We start from the raw sequence: 12691 nt of genomic DNA, 5'->3' as shown, positions 1-12691 counted from the left end.
CGCTGATGAAAATTCTATTAGGAGTATGGTTTTTAATGTAACCAGCTTCATGGACCTTTCAGTTAAAGGTTCAAGGGGGGTTCAGTTAAAACATTTAAGACCAAGTTCAAGTCCCATGGAGGGACCCTGGTCATCAGGACTGGTATGGATCTAGCGCAGGCCTTAATAAATCTTATCACCCACCAATTACCCGCTAGGTTGTAATTATAAAGAGCCGCTAATGCTGACACCTGAACTTTCGAGGTATTTAGTGCCAGGCCCTGTTCTTGCCCTTTCTGAAAGAACTCCAGGATCTCTTACGGGGGTACCTTTCCTTCTGGAGAACACCCCATTGATAAGAAATTTTCCGTGTTCTACCATAAATTTTTGTAGTGACCGGCTTTCTACTGGCAAGTAAAGTAGAGATCAAGTTGGTAGAGCATCATTTACCCTCTAGCACTGACCTCTCAAGTTTCAGGCTGTTAAGTGCAGTCCAGTCACTTGAGGATGAAATACCGGCCCTTGAGCTAGAAGGTCCAGGATCTCTGGAAGGACCAACAGCTCCGTGACTGACATGCTCACAGCCAAAAGAAGCGGGGTCTCTTGGGCCAAAAGGGGGCTATACAGTTAGTACTACCCTTGCTCCATCTTGCCTGATCTTCCTGAACACTGCTGGTATCAGACAGATTAGTGGAAAGGCGTAGGCTAGGGAAAACCTCCCCCAATTGCTTTGGAAGGCGTCCACCGCCTGGGGATTTTCTTTTGGATTCACGGAACAAAATTTTTCCACTTTGCAGTTCTCTCGAGTGGCAAAAAGGTCGATCTCCGGTTCACCCCCACATGTCCACCAAACGTCTGAATACTGTTATTTTGAGGGTCCATTCACCATGCAGAAGTGACCTGCAACTCAAATAATGTGCCGTTACATTGTTCTTTCCCCTGATGTGTAGTACAGATATCGACAAGATGCTCTTTTCCGCAAAGCTGAAAATTTGTCTGGTTACATGCATTAGGGCCCGGGATCGCGTGCCCCCTGATGATTCAGGTAAGTCACAATAACCTGGGTGTCTGATAATACCTTCACATGATGGCCTCGCAGGTATGGTAAGACTTTGTAAGGCATTCTCTACCACCCGAAGCCCAGGAGGGACATGGAACTTCTGAGGGACATCACCGGATTTCGTATCGACTTGGAAAGGAGACTTATCAATTTTTCTTTCTTTCAATTTTTCTGCCATTCCTGCTGGCAAGAGTCGAGTAAAAGCCCTAGAAAGATCTGTGTTCTTTGTGGGCGCAATCTTGACTTTTCTAAGTTCAAACACCACCCTAAGTTTTCTAAGATGGTGGCTATGTCCTTCACTTGATTGTTGCAGTGGGTGAAGGTACGGCCTACTATTAGGAAATCGTAAACGTACAGGATGACTAGTCTGTCTCTGAGGTGGGCCGTAACCTCCTCTACCAGTTTCATGAAAACCCGAGGGGTCACTGCCAGGCCAAAGGGAAGGGCCTTGGCCTTGTACTGGAGGTGTCTTATGGTGCCTTCCACTGGTACCGCCACCTGGAGGTATTTTCTGAATGCTGTATGTTTTGGTACATGGTAATATGCGTCCTTCAGGTCTAGGATGGCCATATAGCAATTTGGGAAGAGCAGCTGGATTGTCGATTTTATTGACTCCATTTTGAAGTTTGGAATCCTCAAGAACTTGTTTAGGCCCTTTAAGTTGAAGATTGTTCTGTATGAGCCATCCGGCTTTTTTATTAGAAACGGGAGAGTAGAACCCTTTCCCTTCTCCCACTGGTACATCCTGCAGGACGTTCTACCTTAAGAGGCACAGTACCTCTGACTTCAGTGCTTTCTGCTCTGAAACGGACACTCGCTGTGTCGTAACAATGAACCGATCAGTGGGATACCTCCCAAACTCCAGTCTCAACCCTGCCCCCAACAGGTTGAGAATCCAAGGAATGGTAAAGAGTCATTTGGAGGACCTCCGACCACTTTGGGAAGAGGTACTGAACAGGAACCCCTTGGTCTTTTTCAATCCGTCGTCCCTTCTCCTCTGTTCCGCGGATGTTCTTTTCCGGCTATATCTTTTCCCTCAAAAGGACTGCCTGAAGGAAGAGAAGGGTGGCTTCAGGAATCCCTTTTTCTTATTGGCCGGTTTCTCCAAGATGTCATCTAGAGCCAGGCCGAATATTGTCCTTCACAGGGGAGAGAACATAGCCTCCCTTTTGCCTGAACATCCCCATGGCAGCTTTTCAACCAGTCCTCCCTCCGGCCTGCGTTAGTGCAGCCGATCTTGCATCCAGCCTGGCTGACGCATTAAAGATTTGACAGGATATCAGTATAAAGATGTGTCTGACAGGATATCAGGACTCTTCAGGCCTACAGATGACTACCCATTCCTGCTAATACATGTGGGGACAAATGACACAGCAAGAAACGACCTGGAAACAATCTGCAGTGACTTTGAAAACTTAGGCAAGAAAGTGAAAGAACTGGGAGCACAGGTGGTCTTCTCTTCCATCCTCCCAGTGGATGGCCATGGAACAAGGAGGTGGAATAAGATTTTGCAGGTGAACAACTGGCTACGTCAAAGGTACCATCAGCTAGGATTTGGATTTCTGGATCACGGAGTGAATTACCTATACGATGGACTACTTGCTAGAGATGGGGTGCACCTTACGATGACTGGAAAACATGTATTTGGAAGTCGCCTTGCTACACTCATCAGGAGAGCTTTAAACTAGAACAATGTGGGAAGGGAAGCAAAAGGCCAGAAAAAACCATACACATGGAAAATGCTATTGAGAACTCTGCTATTAGAAGTGGGAGGAAAGAACAAAGACAAAAAATCTAAATAATAAAAATATTGGAGATAGAGAAATCAATCACAAACTAAAATGTTTCTATACTAATACACAAAGCATGGGCAACAAACAAGGAGAATTGGAACTACTAACAGGAAAAGAAATATGATGTCATTGGAATCACTGAAACTTGGTGGTACGATACACATGATTGGAATACAAGGCTAGAAGGATACAACTTATTTGCAAGAAACAGACTTGATAAACAAGGAGGAGGTGTCGCATTGTATGTTAGAAATGCGTATATCTGCACAGAGATTGAAGCTTCAGAGACTGGGATTTCTGTGGAAACTTTGGGTAAGACTACAAGGTCAGAACAATGGAAAGGACACCATTGTAGGCATTTACTACAGGCCGCCTGTGCAGGCTGAAGATATGGATGAACTCTTTATGTATCAAATGGCCAAGTTCTCCAAAAAAGTATGACAAAGTTGTCATGGGAGATTTCAACTATCCAGACATTTGTTGGGAATCTCAGGCAAAACAGGTCAAGGAAATTCTTATCCTCTCTTGCTGACAACTTTATCTTCCAAAAGGTAGGGAGAAAACAAGGGGATCTACCTTGGATTTAATCCTTATAAACATGGAGGAAATGGTTGAAGAGGTAAAAGTGGCTGCGACCATGCTATTTTAGAATTTTGGATAACTAGAGGAGGAAGACCTGTGAAGACTCAGACGTCAAGGTTAGATTTCAGAAAGGCAGATTTTAAGGGATTCAGAAAGAGAATTGGAGGGATCCAATGGCTGGATATCCTCAAAGACAAAAATGTCCAGGAAGGATGGGAAATCTTGAAAAATGAAATTCTCAAAGCACAATTGTTAACAATTCCGAAAAGAGGGAAGAATAAGAAGCATTTAAGGAAACCAGAATGGATGAACACAGAACTTAAGCACATGCTAAAAAGGAAGAAAGAAATGTTTATAAAATGGAAAGAGCGAGGCATATCTAAAGAAGAATATAATGCTGTCTGCAGGGCCTAATCAGATTATCTACAGCTGACAATGAATTGAGGCTTGCAAGAGATGTCAAAAGCAATAATAAAGGATTTTGGGGATATGTCAAAAGTAAAGGAAAAGTCAAAGATGCTATAGGATTTTTACAGGATGAAATGGTAATACAGGATGTTGAGAAGGCCGAACTTTTAAATTCCTATTTTGCATCTGTTTTCTCTCAGAAATGTAACATCAACTGTTCTTCATTGTCCTATTAAGGGAATAGAAGAATCCAGGATATCTATAAACAGAAAGATAGTGAGGAAACACTTAGCTAACCTAAATGAATTCAAGTCGCCAGGTCCAGATGAATTACACCCCAGATTACTGAAGGAGATAGCAGAAGAAATTTTTGAACCCCACTCCATAATCATTGAAAATTCTTGGAGAACAGGAGAAGTCCCAGAAGACTGGAGAAGATCAAATGTTGTTCCTATCTTCAAAAAGGGGAAGAAGGTGGACCCAGGCAACTATAGGCCGGTGAGTCTGACTTCTATACCAGGAAAGATCTTCGAACAAATTATTAAACAACATGTATGTAAGTACCTGGATAAGAATGAAGTGATTAAACAGAGTCAGCATGGATTTGTAACTAATAAGTCATGTCAGACTAACTTAATTTCCTTCTATGATGGAAACACTGATAGGGTGGATCAGGGAAATGCTGTAGATATAGTATATCTTGACTTCAGCAAAGCATTTGACAAAGTATCTCACACAATCCTTATTGAAAAAATGACTAGGTATGGAATGGACAAGGCAACTTGTTATGAACTCATTTTATGCTCCACCAGTTGAGAGTTCCCCTTCCGTTCTCCCTCTGGTGGTGACAGTAGGTAGTGAAGTTGGTTTAAGTGGTAGTGATCTGCCACCTGATGAGGAAGATAACGATTGGATCTCTGGAGTATCAGACTAGATATAAGACAGCCGACGCCCTATCCTAGTGCTGGCGATTCAGTCTGCTTCTCAGGTCCTGGACTTCAGCTCTCTTCCAGTCTTCTCAAGTTAAGTTTGTTTTTTTGCTTATGTTCACACTTGCACTTGTTGGTCAATTCAGTTTCTTGTGTAATCAGCCTGCCCCTGCTGGGGCTATGCTGAATTTCCACTCCTATTTATCAGTATTTGCCAATCTGCTTTTTGTCCCTTATTAGATTGGCCTCTTTTTGCTCTGTCTCAGAATATTTCAGAGTGCTGATATAGGTTTTGAAGTCTAGTGACTTCAGGGTTAATTTTGCTATCAGAAGTGTTGGACAATATTTTTGTAGGTTTTTTTGGCAGATTGCAGACAGTGTCTTTCCTTTCCTGTCCTGTTTAGTTAGCCGGGCCCCATCATTTGCTCAGCCTATTTTCCTGCCTTTGTTTGTATTTTCATCTTGTTTCACTGTCAATACATGTGGGGTGTGACAAACAGCCCACGGCCGTTCGTCCACTTACGGGCGACGACTAACGGGGGTCCCGCTGCCACCAAAACGCGACGGACAGCGGACCCTGTGTCACCACTATGTCACAATCCCACCACTGACACCGGTGTATCAGCGGACGGAGGGACGTGACACAATGCCGGCACACGGCTATCACAGGCGCAGTGGGGCTTATCTTAGTTATCCCACCACTGGCACCATGTGACAAAAATATCCAGCAAGCTAATCTCGCTCTACAATTTGCCGCAGGGGGAGTTTAATTTGGATGCCCCACCACTGCTATCAATCTTCCAAGTACTGCGGGGATTTGTGTATATCCCACTTTCTCAGTTCCACCTTGGAACTCGCAGCTCTCCGGCGCCCCCCTTACCCTCAGGTCAGTCAGGGAACTGCACCTAGGATAATTGGTCGCCGGACGGGCTGCCTGTTGTGAACCGGCAATTAGGCTTCTGCAGTAAGGGAATTATCAATGCTGTGGCCGCAGACCCTTATTCAGCAATATAAGACCCTTCTGTACTGCCAGCAAGCCGTAATAGCCGTACACAACGCGCTGCCACCAGTCACGGTTACTTAATTCACAGTGTTAAATTAAGAGGGTCCGTGGCAAACCCCTTGAATTAGTAGCGATTATCTATCAAAGGCGTATAGTTCGAGTCTTAGAGCATAGAGACAGATCTAAGTAATTATTTCATTTATTTTCCGAAAGAGGACAGTGATTACAGATAAAAGTTGCTATAAAATTGAGACATAAAATATGTACAGTACAGGTATAAAATAAAAGTGGAGAAAACAAAGAGATTACACTCACAGTTCCATATTGTTCCTTAGGCAGACCATGCGGCTAAGGTGGGTGGAGGCGGAGCTGCACTTCTCCGCTCATCTGAGTTCTTGTCAGCACGGACTCTGCAGCTGTTCTGAGCTGGTTCTGCCAGGGAATGCCTTATAGACTTTCCTATGTGACATCACAGAGAGGTGCATTCTGGGTTGATCCCACCCCTCTTATCCAAGTTATGTTTTGGCTACAAAACTTAGATTAGCTATAACTTTATGGGAGAAGCTGGTATGGACTCATCAGTGGTATCATGTTTCCCAGCGTAATGAGCCTATCAAGAAAACATCAAACATCTATGCGATATGACCATCCATTTGGGCGCAATTCCTATCTCATGTTCTGGACAGGGTAGAACTTCGAAACATACGCGGTCTCGAAGCTGGGACCGCTCAGGTTACAAAAATATGATTTTCATATCTCTACTTGGTACGGTTTTCGCAGGGCAGGCTCTTAAAGTTTTATTTCAAACAAAGACCTTTTTCCCGCATTTTTCTCTTTCAGCTGGGAGAAGCCAAATGGTGTGAGGAAGATGGTCTAGCTAATTAACATTCCTGCTCTTCCAGAGGAAGTGGCAGGGTTGATAAAACCTGGGGGGAAGGAATTCCTACTACTGACAGTTTACAATGTCCTAGGATGGAGGATTTGTTAGCACATTGCAACAGAAAACATATCTTGCAGACATTGTACATCACACCTCCCCCCTTAAGAGGGTGCTAAGGAGGCATTACCTCTCGGTAATCTGCCATGCGCACCTCAGCGGGTTCGCCCCGGCGGGACAACCCATCGGCATTGCCGTTTTCACTGCCCTTCCTGTGTTTTACAGTAAAATCGTACTGTTGAAGGGCAAGGCTCCAGCGGAGCAATCTTCCATTGGTTCCGGACACTGTGTGCAACCAGCTCAGAGGGTTGTGGTCAGTTACCACCGTGAAGGCGCGCCCGTACAGGTAGGGCTGCAAACGCTGCAGTGCCCACACCATGGCCAGACACTCCTTCTCGATGGTCGAGTATGCCACTTCCCTCGGCAAAAGTTTCCGGCTCAGGTACAACACGGGGTGCTCTTGGTCCCCCGAGTCGACCTGGCTAAGCACAGCACCGAGGCCAAACTCGCTGGCGTCGGTCTGTACCAGAAACGGGCGACTGCTGTCGACTGCTCTCAACACTGGAGAGTTGCACAGGGCTGCTTTCAAAGCTTGGAAAGCCGCCTCACAGTCATCTGTCCAGTTGACTGTTTGGGGTAGCCTCTGCTTGGTGAGGTCAGTCAAGGGTTTGGCAAGGGCGCTATAGTCCTGTACGAACCGCCTATAGTACCCTGCAGTGCCCAAGAAGGACTTCACCTGTTTCTTGGTCCTGGGGGTGGGCCAGGACACGATGGCGTCCACTTTTTCTGGCTCCGGACTCATGGAACCCCCGCCTACCCGGTGCCCCAGGTAGTGGACCTTGCGCATGCCTATCTGGCACTTCCCCGGCTTGATGGTCAGGCCTGCCTGGTGAAGACGCTTGAGCACCTCCTGGAGGTGCTGAAGGTGTTCCAGGTGGAACTGAAGACGGCAATATCGTCTAAGTACGCCACCGCGTACTCCTCCAGTCCCCGAAGCAGGTGGTTGACCATCCGCTGGAAAGTGGCAGGGGCATTCTTCATGCCGAAGGGCATGACCGTGGACTCGTACAGTCCAAAGGGGGTGATAAAGGCGGATTTCTCCTGCGCCTCAGGGCTCAGGTGAATCTGCCAGTATCCCCGACTCAAATCCATGATGGATATGTAGTTGGCGTTTGTCAACCGCTCGAGCAGATCCTCGATGCGCGGCATTGGGTGGGCATCAGAGGTTGTGATGGCGTTGAGCCCCCTGTAGTCCACGCAGAACCGGGTGGTCGATCCTTTTTAGGCACGAGGACTACAGGTGAAGCCCACGCACTTTTTGACCGTCGAATCACTCCCAGCCTTAACATCTCATTGACCTCTTGGCGCATGACTTGTTGCACCGTTTCAGAGATCCGATAAGGTGTTCGCCGTAATGGGGCGTGATTCCCGGTGTCCACCTCATGAACCGCTAACTCCGTCCTCCCCGGTTGGTTGGTGAACACGGGCCGGAAGAGTTCCAGGGTGGCCATCAACTGCAACCGCTGGGACACGGTGAGCGAACCACTTATCTCCATGTCCTCAATGGACCCATTGGCCTTGGCCTGGGCCAGCATGTCCAGGAGGGAATCTTCCTCCCCATCCTCTGGCAGATTGCAGACCGGTAGGACGCAAGCTTCACGTTCGTAGTGCGCCTTCAGCATGTTGACGTGAAAGGCCTTGCGCCTACCCCGAGCATGGTCAAGCGTGACCACGTAGGTGACCGGGTTGAGCTGTTGGTGGACGACGTACGGGCCTTCCCAGGCTGCCTGAAGCTTATCCGTTGGTACAGGGACCAGCGCCCACACCTTTTGGCCCACCTGGTAGGTCCGCTCCCGGGCGTTCTGGTCGTACCAGTGCTTCTGGTCAGCCTGAGCCTGCGTCATGTTGTCATGCACCAACTGCGTCAAGGTCTGCATCTTGTCACGGAAGCGCATGACATAATCCACGATGGACACTTCTGTGGGGTTTGGCTCATCTTCCCAGGATTCTCTTATCAACCCAAGGGGTCCCCGGACTCGCCTGCCATACAGGAGCTCGAAGGGGGAGAACCCGGTCGAGGCCTGCGGAACTTCTCTGTAAGCGAACAGCAGGTGTGGGAGGTACCGCTCCCAGTCGCGCCCTTGGGTCTCAACCAGTATGCGGAGCATCTGTTTGAGGGTACCGTTGAAGCGTTCACACAAACCATTAGTCTGTGGGTGATACGGACTCGATACCAGGTGCGTCACCTGCATTTTCTCACAGAGAGCCTCCATTAGGCGAGACATGAATTGGGGCCCTTGATCGGTAAGCATCTCCCTGGGAAATCCTACCCTTGAAAAGATGGTCACCAGTGCGTCAGCCACCTTATCTGCCCTGGTTGAAGACAGAGCTACTGCCTCTGGGTACCGGGTAGCGTAGTCTACCACGGTGAGAATGTATCGCTTTCTGGAGCTGCTGGGGACGGACAGCGGTCCTACAATGTCCACCGCGATTCTCTGGAAAGGCTCCTCTATCACCGGCAAAGGAATAAGGGGAGCCTTAAGAGCAGGCCCCGCCTTACCCACTTTTGACAGGTGGCGCAGGAGCGGCAGTAGTGTGTTACATCTGTCCCCATCTTGGGCCAATAGAAGTGTTGAGACAGCCGTGCCTTTGTTTTGCTGATCCCCAAGTGTCCAGCGAGTGGAATCTCATGGGCAATCCGCAACAACTCAGTTCTGAACTGATAGGGGACGACCAGCTGTCTTTCCCTCAACCACTCCTTTTTAGGATCTCCGGGTACTGTCTCCCGGTACAACCTTCCTCGTTCCCAGAACACCCTCTCCTTATCAGGCTTGGAGGTGGGCGTCTCGGCGAGACCTCTCAATTTCTCCAGGCTGGCATCTGAGTGCAGAGCAGCCTGGAACTCCATGCTGGAGGCTGCCAGAAGTGACGTCAGGGTACCTCCTTTACTGGGACCCTCTGGAACCGGCTCTGGGTTCACCTCTGGTTCAGTCTCTCCTGTAGCAGCAGAGGGTCCAGAAGACAGTGCGTTACCTGCGATCTGGGCACTCTGACTGCGTGTGACAGCTGCTATGTATGCTGTCTCCCTGGGGATTTCTACAGACCCACCAGCCGGTGCTGCCCTGGGCTCTCCCTCCCCATCCACCCCCAACACTTTAGGAGCAGTGCTACTTATGGGCCAGTTACCTTCCTCGGTGGCACTGGTCAGCTGCATGGCATTACCTTCCTCATGGTCCCCATGCACCTCCCCATTCTCTTGAGCACCGTTGCTTGCTCCTGCCAGGGGTTCCTCAGCCGTCTCACTCCGCAGAGTGACGGGGCTGAGCACCTCGGTACCTGTGGACACATCTACCGTTTCAAAGAAAGGGTTAACGGGTTCAGTCGGCACAGATACATCAACATCATCATTCCTAGGAAAAGAATGGTTATCAGTTTGCTTTTGTACATTCACATCAGCATCAGCATCATACCTTGGGAAAGAATGGTTGTTAGTTGCATCATTACTCATCAAGGCATTAGCTGGTAACACATTCAGTTTCCCATCATCAACATCATCATCAGGGTTAACGTTACCCTTATTATCAGTTTGGGGAAGGGTGTCAGGGACATAGTATGCAACCATCCTCCCCAAGTCAGTCCCCAATAAAACATCAGTGGGCAAATTTTCAGACACTCCCACCTCCCTCAACCCGCTCCCGGCACCCCAATCAAGAAAAACTTGTGCCACTGGCAAGGGACAACGGGTGCCTCCAATCCCGGTGACAGTCAAGGTTTTCCCCTCAACAAACTCTTCAGGGGCCGCCAGTCCAGGACGGATGAGGGTTCGTTCAGCCCCGGTGTCCTTGAGGCCTGTAGCAAGACGGGCCCCCACCTGAACAGGTTGAACGTTGTCGTCAGCCCTCCCAACCACACCTCCCACCAAAAGAACAGAGGCGTTGGGCCCGGGGGCCTTGGCTGGGGGGTTCTTCGGCCTATCCGGACAGGTGTAAGAGAAGTGACCAGGCCGCTTGCAGTGGTGACACAGGCGACTGTCAGTAGCCGGCCTGTTGTTGGCAACAGGGACAGGGCCTCCGGAGGGACGGCTAGCTGGGGCATTGGGGTTGGTTGCTGGCTTACCCCCTTTCCAGCTGGTGGCGACTGGCCTCCGCGTCTCGGGCTTCCGGTTGGCCTCGTGGTTGTCGGCGATCTGCGCCGCTTTGTCCGCGTTCGTTGGTTCGCGGTCCAGGATGAACTGTCGGACCTCAGCTGGGCAGAGATGCAGGAACTGGTCTTTGATCATCAGGTCCCGTAGCTGCTCAAAGGTTTCAACGGACAGTCCATGGATCCACTGGTCAAAGTGGGTCCTGAGTCCTTGCACCACATCACTGTAGCTATCATGTGGGCCACGTTGGAGGTGCCGGAACTTCTTTCGGTATACCTCAGGTGTCAGCCGGTATTTGGCGATCAGCGCCTGCTTTATGGCGTCATAGTCGTCATCGGCTTCTGGCGGAAGAGAAGCAAATGCCTCCAGGGCTTTGCCTTTTAGCCCTGGGGTCAAGTACCTTGCCCATTGGTCTCTAGGCAGCTGGTACTGTCTGCAGGCTTTCTCAAAGGCTCGCAGAAATGTGTCCAAGTCCCCATCCTTTTCCATCATGGGAAAATGCTCTGGCCGGGGTTTAGGAGTCTGGACGCTGCTGGGCTCACTGGTTCCGGCTGTGGGGGCATTCCCACCCCGCTGGAGTACCTCCAGTTCATGGGCCCTCTGCGCCTGGCGCTCGGCTCTCTCAGCCTCAGCTTGGCGCTCACGTTCGGCTTGGGCCTCCTGCCGATATTGCTGGATCAGCCTCACCCGCCCATCCCTGTCTCCGGCGGGGAGTTCGTCCAAGGCCATTTGCAGATAGGGGTCCACCCCGTTCTGGTTGAATGTGGGGCCAGCGCTCAGGAGTGGAGCCTCTGCTGCAGCCCCATGGCAACTTGGGCCAACTTCTGCGCTCGCTGGATTCTGGTCATTGTCCGCTGCACTAGAGCCGCGATCATTTGATCTTTGGTTCCGCCTGCGGCGTCTATGCCTCGGTACGTGCATAACCCAGCAAGGGTGTCCTTTTTCTGCTTCTGATACCACTCCACTGTCATCGCCGCCATGGTTGCCAAATAAAAGATAGAAAAAGAAAAACGAAGAAACGGGAGGGGGATACTTGCAAGTACACACTAATGTCTCAGGACTAGTAACCACTGAGTCTATTCTCCAAAACCTATGATGCAGGATTCCCGCAGGAACCGTGCAGGTCTTTAGTGAGAGGAATGATTGCTCAAACCAAATCACTAATGCTCTTGGATTATCCCACCGCTGCCACCAATATGTGACGAACAGCCCACGGCCGTTCGTCCACTTACGGGCGACGACTAACGGGGGTCCCGCTGCCACCAAAACGCGACGGACAGCGGACCCTGTGTCACCACTATGTCACAATCCCACCACTGACACCGGTGTATCAGCGGACGGAGGGACGTGACACAATGCCGGCACACGGCTATCACAGGCGCAGTGGGGCTTATCTTAGTTATCCCACACTGGCACCATGTGACAAAAATATCCAGCAAGCTAATCTCGCTCTACAATTTGCCGCAGGGGGAGTTTAATTTGGATGCCCCACCACTGCTATCAATCTTCCAAGTACTGCGGGGATTTGTGTATATCCCACTTTCTCAGTTCCACCTTGGAACTCGCAGCTCTCCGGCGCCCCCCTTACCCTCAGGTCAGTCAGGGAACTGCACCTAGGATAATTGGTCGCCGGACGGGCTGCCTGTTGTGAACCGGCAATTAGGCTTCTGCAGTAAGGGAATTATCAATGCTGTGGCCGCAGACCCTTATTCAGCAATATAAGACCCTTCTGTACTGCCAGCAAGCCGTAATAGCCGTACACAACGCGCTGCCACCAGTCACGGTTACTTAATTCACAGTGTTAAATTAAGAGGGTCCGTGGCAAACCCCTTGAATTAGTAGCGATTATCTATCAAAGG

The sequence above is a fragment of the Dendrobates tinctorius genome, unplaced genomic scaffold (genome assembly GCF_039654945.1).
Source record: "Dendrobates tinctorius isolate UK_male_01 unplaced genomic scaffold, ASM3965494v1 ptg000468l, whole genome shotgun sequence".
NCBI lineage: Eukaryota > Metazoa > Chordata > Amphibia > Anura > Dendrobatidae > Dendrobates > Dendrobates tinctorius.
The sequence above is the reverse complement of the archived record's forward strand: the minus strand, read 5'-3'. Positions refer to the sequence as shown.